The sequence below is a fragment of the Cibotium barometz genome, chromosome 27, assembly GCF_041138505.1.
Source record: "Cibotium barometz isolate CiBa-2024 chromosome 27, ASM4113850v1, whole genome shotgun sequence".
Lineage (NCBI taxonomy): Eukaryota > Viridiplantae > Streptophyta > Polypodiopsida > Cyatheales > Cibotiaceae > Cibotium > Cibotium barometz.
The window spans coordinates 37,171,841-37,183,899 of NC_141072.1; positions in this window are offsets into that span (position 1 = coordinate 37,171,841).

The following is a 12,059-nucleotide window of genomic DNA, read 5'->3' on the forward strand; positions in this document are numbered from 1 at the left end:
CCTCTAGTTTCTGGTGCTTTCTCTCTTTGTTGAAATCCCACATCTCAAGGTTGTTGAGACTGGCTTAATTTTTATATACAGAAGGCTTAATTGTGTGTTGGATTGAGGAATTCCTATGCTTTGGTGTTATCTGTGTTGTCTTGATGGAGTTTGTTGAAAAGAATCAATTGTGAGTGAAGAGATGAACTATGTTGAATTAGAACTATGTCGGATAGCTTTGATTTTGAGTCAGCAGGGTCTGAGAGTGTCAGAAGGGGTCAGCTGTATTTTTTTGGATTAGTCAGCTAATACTGTAGAAGAGTAGAGTTTGTCTTGTTGGATTGAAGGGAAGCTTCTGGAGTTTGTTCTAACAATCAGAGAACTGTTGGAAGTCAAATGGATAAGTTGTGGATTGGATGGTGGTCTAGGTGTCAACTGAGGGCTGATTTAGGTTTGCAAGGTATTAGCTAAGGTCAACTGATATCAATAGGAGTTAGTTGAGGGTGTACAAGAGTAGATCTGGTCTTTTTGGGTTGGAAGGAAGTGATATAGAGTTTTTGTCTATCTGTCACATTTTCAGTCAGTCAAGCAGTAGTCAAATTTGTAGAATCAAAGGGGAAAGTGTTCCAGAGTCAGCAGACAATTAGTTGTTGTCAGCCTTAAGTCTGTGGAGTTGAGTCTTGGTGAGATTTGAGGTTTTTGAGGGAGTGGAAGTGTTTAGAGGACACTGGAGTGGTGAGATCTGACTCGCGGAGTCAGCTAAGGTAGCTAAGTCAAATTTTAGTCAATAGGAAGTCAGCAGGGAAGAGCTGATAGGTTCTATGAGATTTTGAGGCAAGTATTTGAAGGTAGCTGACACTGGAGGACTTTTTTTGGAGCTTGGAGAACATATTTCTGACTGGGGTTAGCAGTAGGCAGCTATTTGACTCAAGTTATAGTTAGCACTGATCAGCTGAGTGTCAAGTGGGAGCTTTTCAGGTCAGCTAGGTGTCAGCTAAGGTCAGCTGAGGGATTAGGAGTGAAGATCAGAGCTATTAGAGGTCAGATCTGACATAGGAGGATAGCTGGTGGAGTCAGCTGAATCAATTTGAGGGGTTTTAAGTGTCCGACTATCTCAGCTGAAGGTCAAAGGATATCAACTGAGTTGATAGGTACTCTGGATTTGTGTTATGTTGATAGAGTTCTCCCTACAGTGGTGTGTTTGGACGAGCTATAGAGGCTAACTCCCCTGACACATCATTGTTTTGGTGCCCCCACTGAGGAGGGCTTTGAACGCACCCTTCAGATTACTTGCAGGCTTGAAGAAAGTTTCCAACAGTGGAGATGGTTGCTATGATGACATATCCGGTGTTTCATAGCCATGCTGGTGAAGATCCGTAAGAGTTCTTGGCAGGAATGGAACTTACAGTGTTCACCTTTGGTAAGGAGAGGGATGAAGACAAGCTGACTTTGCTGACTATGTTGCTGAAAAGAGATTCTGAAAGGTGGTTCCAGACATGGAGAGCTCAGCCAACCCAGGGGTAGACATATGAGGATATCAAGCTGGCTTTGGTGTAGCATTACAAGCAGAGTGAATCCCCAGATGCTTTATAGCAGGAGATTCAAAGCTTAAAGCATAGTTTGTCACATGTTTTTGACAGGTTTGTAGACCACTTTGAAGATTTGTGGGGAAGATGGGACAATTCTTTGGAGCAAAGCATTCACTAGTTCTCCTAAAGAAGGAGTCACATGTTTATTCAGTCTCTTCATGCAGATTTGAGGGAGAAAGTGGAGCTGAAGAGGCCACGGACTTTTGAAGAAGCCTTGAGAATTGCCAGGGAGAAAGAATGGAAATTGCAAAGGATGGCTCAGAAGCAAAAGGAGGTCCAAATTGAAAGAAGACCAGTCATGTTTGGGGAGAGAAGAGCAGAAGAATTTGCTCCTGTGGGTCCAGTAGCCACAGACTCGCTTATGTAGGGAAACACTCATCTGACTCAGTAGATGGAGAATCTGAACTTGAATCTCATGCAAGGGGGAAAAAATACTCCTTGGGTAGAAGACAAAGATGGTTTAAGAGGTAGGGGAAGAGGAGGACCAAATATGAATGTTCAGTGTTTCAACTGTATGGAGAGGGGTCATATATCTCCTCACTGCCCTTACCCCAAAAAGATGGGAGGTGATATCTATCATTTGGCACCTAGGAGAGAAGGAGGACAGGATGTTAGGAGGGGAGGAGATCCAAACTAGCAAATGCCACAGGCTCAACAGCAACCCCAGGGAATGGTCCTAGGTAGGAAGAGCTGAATCTTATTGGAGTGGATGAAGATGCAGATATCTTAGCTAATAAGAGGACTAGAGGTACAAAGGTTGAGGATGAACCAGGACCTTCCAGAAGGAAGAAAGGGAAGCAGGTAGAAGATCATCCTAAGGAGGGTAAGAAGAAGACTAGATCTAGGAGACGTATAGGCATGCAAGATTTTCCTTTAGGTGCTCATGAGGAGGAGTATGATATGATGAAAGATATTCAATAGAAGGGATCTACTTTGACCTGGCCCAGCTCTTACAGCTATGTCCTAGACTTAGGAGGATGTGGAGTAAATTGGTCAGCACCAGAAGCTCCAGGAAAGAAGGAAAGAGGCCAGGTTGATGTGGTGAAAGTAAAAGGGGATAAGGATTATTTGCCAATCATGGATTCCTGGGTGAATAATCACAGAGTCCCAAAAGTGTATGTAAATGGTGGTGCACAGGTATGTGTGATGACACAACAGACAATGGAAGCTTTGAGATTGAAGGTAGATGCACCCTCTGAATTTAGAGTCTGAATGGCTAACAGTGCAAATGTCAGATGCTTAGGAATTGTGAAGAGGTTACAGGTGAATGTGTTGGGACAAGAAGCTCAATTGGATGTACATGTGATGCCAGCCAAGTCAGACGCTTACCCACTTATCCTTGGGAGACCAAGGCTGATTGCTATGAGGGCAGGACAAGACTGGTGGAGAGGACATCTGATTTTGGGGAGCAATACCCAATCATTCTCTTTAACATCCAATTGCCTTCTATGCTTGTCGGCAGCCTTTTTATGCTTGTCTTGTGACCTTGCAATGGCTGTCCGCACCTGAGCAAAAGCAATATCCAAGTCTCTTACATACTCATCAGCCTGCAAATATCTCATCCTTTGTGCGAAGGATGGGTGGCAAAACCACCTTACCATAAACAATCTCAAACGGGGCCTTTCCCGTAGATGCATGTACTGTGTTGTTGTATGCAAATTCCACAAGCGGTAAGTACTTCTCCCAACAAGACTTCTGATCCGCCACACAACATTTCAAGAGATCCAACACAGCTGAATTTGCAGCCTCACTTTGCCCATCCGTTTGAGGGTGATAAGCTTATGAGAAGTCCAATTTGGTGCCCATATTATCAAATAAGGCCCGCCAAAAGAGACTTGTAGTCCTGGGATCTCTATCCCCCACAATGGACTTCGGCATTCCATGATGTTTGAACAATTGTGCAAGATATATTTTAACCATATGCTCAGCTTTGATGGTCTTTTTGATCGGCAAGACCGGCAAGAAATGAGCTTGCTTGCTAAACCTGTCCACAATTGTCCAAATTGCATCATTACCCTGTTGGGTACGTGGCAAGTCCATAATGAAATCCATTGTAATACTTTCCCATGGCTGCGTGGGAATAGGCAATGGTTGAAGCAAACCAGGTGCCTTTTGCCTATCAAATTTGACCTTTTGACATGTGATACATGCACGTACATGTGCCTCTATGTACTTCCGCATACCTGGCCAAAAGAAATACCTCTCAATCATGTGCATAGTAGGCATTATGGCTCTATGACCAGCATATGGAGGAGCATGGCACTCATCCAAAATCTTTTGCCTCATGTCAGACACCACACATAGGCAATTATCTTTCATGAGATAACCCTCTTTGATCACATATGAGGCATGTGCATGACCAGCCATCAAATCAGCCCAAATAGTGGCAAAATCAGCATCCGTATGATACAAATCACGCATGGTAGACAAGTCTCCATGAGAGGCAACCGAGATAGCTACTACATACGGCGTTCGTGACAATGCATCGGCCACTACATTCTTCTTTCCCGGGGTGTGCAAGATCTGAAAATGAAACATAGAGAGGAAATTGGCTATCCTCGTATGCTTCTCTGATAACTTAGTTTGAGTAAGAAAATACCTCAAACTCTGGTGATCTGTCTTCACAATGAAATCAGTCCCAAGAAGATAGTGTTTCTATATAGTAAGTGCATGAATTATGGCCAAGAGCTCTTTCTCATATCTGCCAAGAGATAGCTCCACATCATGCAACCTACGGCTGTCATAAGCCACGGCGTGTCCCTCTTGATTAAGGACAGCTCCTATGCAATTTCCAAATGCATCACATTCCACACAAAATCCCAGTGTTCCCTTCATCCTCTTGAAGACTTTTGTCGCGAAGGATTGCGGCAAATCGAAGATATCAACACTTCCAAAGCTTCCAACGCGAAGGCTTTTGCTTGCAACAACTTCTATGAAGACTGGTAAGCTAATTGGACAATGTGTTGTCATTACTTATAAATATTGGCTAAGTCCTAAGGGCTATTTGAGCCTAGATCACATGCCACACAACCATGTCAGCAGACAGTTTCACACGCACGGTTCAAGGGCGGGCGTCCCCTAGCCCGGAACTACATATAGGTCATGCAGGCATGAAAATAGCATGCAATTTCATTTGCAGGCAAGCACATAAAGATGCTATGCAATGCAGCATTGGCATGAGCAATTTCCGTTCATGAAACCATATAAGACCAGGCGTTTCCAGGCAAGTATATGCAATACCAAGCCCAATGGAAAGCCAATCCTCCAGGCATTTCCGAGCATGTACACAAAGGCACAAGTCCTAGCGGAAAGCCAAGTCCTCCAGATATTCCGGGCATGATAACGTCAAGTCCCAGCGAATATCATATCCAACTATACAGCATGACACGTGCCAATCACATGCATAGGCACATTCCATAAGCCATGGACACCAATTCAATATGTACATAGTGTGAAAGCAAGAGTGAACCATTCGGGTGGCCAAATTGTGACACCGACTATGTCAGCTGAAGATCAGAGGATATCAACTAGAGTTGATAGGTACTCTGGATTTGTGTTGTGCTAGTGTTGTGGTGTTAGTTTATAGAGTCCTCCCTCCAGTGGTCTGTTCAGATGAGCTATAGAGGCAAACTCCCCTGACACATCACCAAGAAGCATAGAAGAGAGGTGGATATCAAAGAGATTGATTAGGTATTGCTGAAATTTGAGAAAGCAAGACTCCGTAAGAGGTCAGGAAAGGAGGGAGCATGCCCTACGTTCTCTACCAAGTATAACAGACCTTTTAAGGTGATCAAGCAGATCAATGAGGTTGCTTTATGGCTTGCATTGCCTAATCATTGGAAGATTCACAATGCCTTTCATGTGAGCCTACTGCGGAAGTATGTGGGGCCGGAGCCAGAAGAGCCACCAGAGGTTGATGAGCTAGAGGAAGTTCTTCAACCTGAGCAAATTGTGTTTCACAAGGACAGAAAGTTACCTACCGGTAAGCTTTCCAAACGATACCTTGTGAAGCTTAAGAACTATTTGCCTATCCACGCAAAATGGGTCGATGAAGACTACTTCAAAGATTATCCACAACTTTTTCAGGTGCATTTGGAGGCTTTTCAGTTGAGGTCACCATTTGGCCGCCCAAGTGGTCTTCCTCTATTTCGTGCCAAGGTGTGGGAGGCAAGGGAGCTTCATGTCGCCCGTACTAAGGCCAGGACTCGTGCCACCTACAGGAGGCCAGGCCTCATGTCACCCGTAGTGTGGCCAAGACATGGAACCCACTATCACGGATCCTAGTTTAGGCTTCCCACTGAGCCAATTCCGTGCTTGGGAAGACTTGCTATTTACAAGTTTTGGGAACGGGAGATATATCCATTGCATAATGCATATGCACGCATCTCTGCCTGCTTGAAACTATTTTCACATGACTTGTTTTCGTGTGATTGCCTGCTATGATGTGTCCAATTCACGGCAAGGGACACCCACCCATGAACCATGCGAATGCCTTGTATTCTGACATGGTTTGTGGCATGTAAGCAGGTGGTAAGTACTAATCTAGACCTTTATTCTTTATTGTAAAGGTTTTATAACCTTTACTGTTCCCATTTATTAGACTCGGGCACACCGGCCACTGCCCAGTGCTCGGGGCCCAATAGACCTGTGTTTGGACACCCCCAACCTATGGGCACCCTTAGCCATATAAACACACATTAATCTGTGAACTATTAAAAGAGGTGCCACCCCAGTTTGAGGTGGGCTGTGCCACTTGGCACCTCGGGGCTGGACCCTTTTCCACCTCAATCCCACCAACCTCTCCCTTGATTGCTCTCTCTCCTCCTATCACATTTGTCAGTTGGCGCATCTCTCCCTATCTCCATCTACAAGTCGGCTAGCTCTAGGTGCTTCTCTCTACTGCCGTATAGTGTGTTGTACCCGATTGTGTACTTACATTGTACCTTCCTCCCACTTGTTGTACCTGACTGTGTACTTGCATTGTACTTGTTGTACGAGCAGTACCTAACTCGTACCTGCTGTACCAGAAGTACCCGACTACGCACCAGTTGTACTACTGTACCTGCAAATACATGCTGAAACCCTAACTGTACCTAAGTACATGCTGAAAAACCCTATTATACTGGCAAGTACATGCTGAAAAACCTACTGTACCGGCAAGTACTTATCCTATATCTACAGTGCCAGATGTACATGTTGTGAACTAGCACCAAGTGTACCTGTTTGAGTACCTGCTATCGACACCGTGTACCAATACCTATTCGCGTACTTGTATCTGTTCGCGTACTTGTATCTGTTCGTGTACCTATATTTGTTTGCGTACGATAACCAAGAAGGCTTGAGCTACGGACTCTAGGAGGGTGTGAGCGAGGCTCTGGTACAAGAGTGCCTGTTTGTGTGTGGTCTTGAAATGATAGTTCTGCGTTCACCTCCCTCCAGTTGTATGAGATCGGTTGCCAGGCTACTTTGACTCATTCGACAAGTCACACATCGACAGTCTACTCTAACAAACTTTTGTTTGGGTAACTTGTCTTCATACTTGCATTGCATTGGATTATCTAGCAGACATACCCTTGGAACTTTGTACATTTTAAATACTCCAATAACATACTTTAGTATTCAGGGGGGAGTTGGCATGTTCATGGCCCCAGTGGTGGTGTATTGTGCACTGCCTATCTCTTTTGCAGCTTATGTTGTGCAGTGATGTATCATTCAGTTGTTTTGTGCAATGTGGCTTTTACATTTGAAGTGTTGACGTGCCTATTGTTCACAAGATGGTGCCCAAGGACGTTCACACCTAGCTGGTGTAGTTACACACATTATGGACTGACCTTGTATGTTTTAGTAGGAGATTACTTTCCCTTATAGTATGTACTCTTATCTTTATGATATAGTAGTTTGAGAGAAGAAGAAGATAGAAGAAAATTCAGCCATCCATCTCTCGTGTCTTGCTCACTCGTGTGTGTGTGCGCGCGCTTGCAAGGAACTCAAGCTCTCCCTCTCCTCTACATTCTCTTTAAGATGGAGCATGTGCAAACGGAGATTAGGGTTTGTTGAAAGGCTATGGTCGATGGTGGATAGCCATGGTGAGTGTGTGTGTGTGTGTGTAGGGGGGGGGGGGAGAGAGAGAGAGAGAGAGAGAGAGAGGTGACAAAGCTCAAGAGAGAAAGATTGCACAACTCAAATGATACTCCATGTTATTAGAACCACCCAAGTACATGCTTTCATAGGCATCAAGCCTTATCTTTTGACTAAAACCAAATAAGGGTTGTTTACACCCAAAGAGGGTGTTTATACCAACTCTGAAATACCCAACAGATCGATTCCAATGATTAGTAGGGAGCCCACTATGTACAAATAGTTAGAAGAAGTCTTAATGTGGTCTAAGAGCGGGAGCCCTTTGGATTTCTCCAAGTAAGAGCAGCCAAGCATTAATACACATAGTGTTGTTGAAAAAAGGCAAGCTCTTCATCGAGATGGCACCATCAATCCACTCCCACTCACCAGGGTCCCAATGAAGATACCTAATGGGGTAGCCATCATACAACCATAAGCACCAAGAAGCCTGAGTCATCATGGGGGGGTGAGGAATCAATATACTAGCACTTCTCTGAGCAACCCACTACTCTCACTAGATGAAGCACAGAGCCAAGTATAATCTCGTGCATGTCACATCTAGACAGTTGCCATCCCCACTGAAGAGAGAGAAAGCGTAAGCCCCTTCGTCTTCCGGATCCAGTAAGCCAAGCACCTGAAGGGGAAGAAAAAGACACTCATAGCCTCAGAGACAATGAGATACAACAGGGGGACCAAGGGGCATCCTTGTCGTACGGGGCGAGAAATCTGGAAGTGCTCACCTCTACCACCACAAGCTAGCACACTACTCTGAGTATCACGATAAAATAATGACAGCCCTAATGTAGAGCTTGGTTAAGTTAGGCCGAAGGTGTAGTTCTACTTGACCCATTGAAGGTGTAGTTCCACTCATGTAGCTCCACTCGACCCTCTAATGGAGTCAAAGGTGTACCGTGTAGTTCCACTCAACCCTTTGGAGTCGATAGGGGACACCGTGTCATGTTGGTCTTTGGAGGTTTAAGAATATTCCATGTTTTTTTCTCTCTATTGTGCCAAGTACACTTAAAATAAGCAAGGCAAGTGAGAAGAGGCATGCTATATTCACAGAAGAATCTAGTTGTTTATCAGAATGTACAAGACATGGTTTGGCATAGTTTTATTCACTATGCATAAGAATGCACCCTTGGTCCACAAGGTCCTTGAACTTTGGTTCAAACAAGCACCCCTCTGATCCAAGCCTGCGAGAATCCCGTGTGTGCAAGGGTACCTGTAAGGAAGTCCCAATCCACTCTATCATAAGCCTTCTCAAAATCTAACAGTAATATGGCTAGGGGCTAATTGCTTGCCTCAACCCATTCAATCGCCTCCCACGAAGAGAAGATGTTATCAAAAAAACTTCATCCTGGAAGAAACCCATTCTGTGTATCATGAATCACACTCTGTATTACTGGTTGAAATCTCATGCTCACTACCTTTGGCAAGAATTTTGTAGGCTGTAAAGCCAGTGTAATCTCTTCCCCGAAGTCGTCCCAACAAAGCCTCAGAAAGAAGGTCGGGGAAAGACCATCATCCCCTGGGCGTTTACCATGAGGTAATGCCAGGATTGCCAGCATGAACTCCTCAATGGAAAAGGGGGACATCAAGTGAAGCAAACATTTCATCCGAATCAACTGAGTCAGGGAACCCCAAACCTTCTGATGCCAAAAAAAAGTTTGGGTGCCTTATTAATCGTATTTCATCAAGGCAGCCATCCAACAACACAAGAAAGAGACGGACAATGCAATTAATATGGTCAACCGGAGCCTTCTTGACAAAGTCAAGAAGCTTGAAGCGCGGATAGCAGCCCAAGATGCAGAGATCGCAAATCTCAAGATAGAGATAGAAGAGGCACGTGCTCAACATAAGCTCGCGGAAGGTGAAATTCAGCCCGTCATGATGGAGGAGCTGAACATCATCAAGGCCCAAGTGAGAATCAGGAGACAACTCTTATGGTTCCTGAGCTAGCAGTCTGGCACCCGACCTAGTGTCATAACTCTGGCACCTCTCAAATGTGAACAGTGCAAGTAAGGGGCGAAAACTGCTCTGGGGTGTTGTCAACCGACGGCACATGGTCACCGTTACCAGGACACTGTGATGCATGTACATCCAAATGCAGAGTATCACCAAGTGCACCCTCATCACCGCAGTGCAAGTACATCCAAATGGAGAGTATAACCAAGTTCACCCTCACCACCAAGAGACTGCAATGCATGTACATCAAGCTCCATGCTAAGACCGATTGCTGCACATCTTGAATCATCGGCTTTTGAGGAGTCTACATCATCAGCAAGAGAGGCATAGGGTTTAGAAGCCCCACTAAAGGGTCTAGTGCAGCGGAAGGAGGTTGTCTGCCATCTTTGACCATAAACCAACCCTGTTGGGTCTGGGATGGAACAGCATGAGGCACATGCTTGTGCATAGCTGTTGTGCCTGTCCATTGGTGGGCATCTGTTGCTCGCATCTGCCTCTTTTCTTCCAGTTTAGCCACAGTGCTCTGAGCTGCAATACAACCTCGGCTCCCTGGGGCCTGGACCAGGATCACCGCCAGTCTATCAGGCCCAAATCAATGTGATCCTTACACCAGGATCACCGCCAGCCCATCAGGCCCAAATCAATGTGATCCTTACACGTCACACCGACACACGATGGAGATCTTGCGGCCATCCTCTCCTGCCTGATGATGGATCTACTCCATGGACCCCTCCTCTCCGTAGATTTGGGATAGAGTGCATTGTGATCATTCTTGTATACTTTATAGCATGCTCCCCCGTTTGTTCTGTGCATTTAACTAGGACTCAGCTTCAGTTACTAGGTTTCCAGTTTCAGTTTCAGTTTTCCATGTGACGATGATATTCCATGGATACTTGTAACTCATATGCCCATCGGGCCTTTTGTAAGACGTAAATTTAACTTTCTTTCTTTCTCTATCTCTCAATCCTCGCCCACCACCCGAGCATCTGTAGCTGCTACCTCGTCCCAGCTTCTCCTCAGCCCTACAGATCTAGGGGCCCTCCTCACTCCCTCATCGATGCTGGACATCCTTTATGGACACCTACCAAACATCAATGGATAGCTCCCTCTCCCCAGTCACACTTTTATCCTCTACACCCACTTTGTATCCACGATGATGAGGATGGTGATCCTCCATGATGAGGATGACGATGATGATCCATACATATCTACATTTACCTAGGGATTAGTGTTAGTTCCTTTTGTTATGTTGTTGTTTTCTCCCATGATGAGATTCCATGGACACATTTTACACCTTTTGTCTCATAGACCCGTTGGATCTTTTGCAAGACATTAACATATCTTCTTCTTCTCTTTCTTGCATGCAAATATACATCCATGATGAACTCTAATCGAGGAGTGTGAGTGCATTTCTTATTGATGTTTGTTCCTCTCTGCATCGATCAATTAATTTCTCTCATTAAATGTCCAAGGAGTCATCCAGAAGAGATGACAAAGGGTGATGGAGGGGCTGAGGGCATAGCTTACCAGGGGGTCTTGGTTCCTTGCAAGTCGTAAACCTCTATCTTCAGTGCAGGGGACAAAGTTCACTAAAGGTCACAAACCTTATGGATATAACCTTACGGATGTATGTTTGTAAGGTTTGCCCAACATTAATTGACTACTCGTGGCAGTTGATAAACAGGGGATATAGGTAGTATGTGAATAGCAAGGAGTATAGGTAATATGTTATTAGTCAAGGCCACTCACACTTTCCCAAACAGGTTCAAAGTGTCTTGATATTGATTCATTGCAAGACCTATATTTCTCTTTCTTATGTAATATGTATCCTATAACATAGAGAAGCGAACCAGGAAGAACATCACCTTATGTCATTTTCTTTATGCATTGGCTTGGAAAACAATGCAAAGATGTATAAGGAAGAATCTTATGTAAACTGAGTTCTCCATAATTGTAAAGCCCATGAGGCAGATGGCTCAACAAGAACCACTTAATCATGTTTGCCCATAAGTTGGTTGTGTAACCAATGAATCTATGAAGTTGATTATTATTACGTGTACTAAGTTCATTATCATTGTATTCACAGAAACTACCTGTACATATTCAAAGCAATCCCAAGCTACCTGCATCATAGCTAGTTACCACCTCCATGTGCCGTCCATTGTATATCACTCTTGTTTGATACAGAAAAGAGCAGTGTGTGCATGTGTGTGCGTTTGTATATGTATGCACGCGCACCTGTGTGCACAGGTGTATATGTATGATGTGCACACGCACATCTTATAAACCACCAGCTTGCTTCTAGCAACAGATTCAACACTTACATATGAAATTCAATCAAAAACAAGGGATCCAACTTTACTTTGATTATCATCCATAAAAAGGGACAATGACTACTGCCCATCC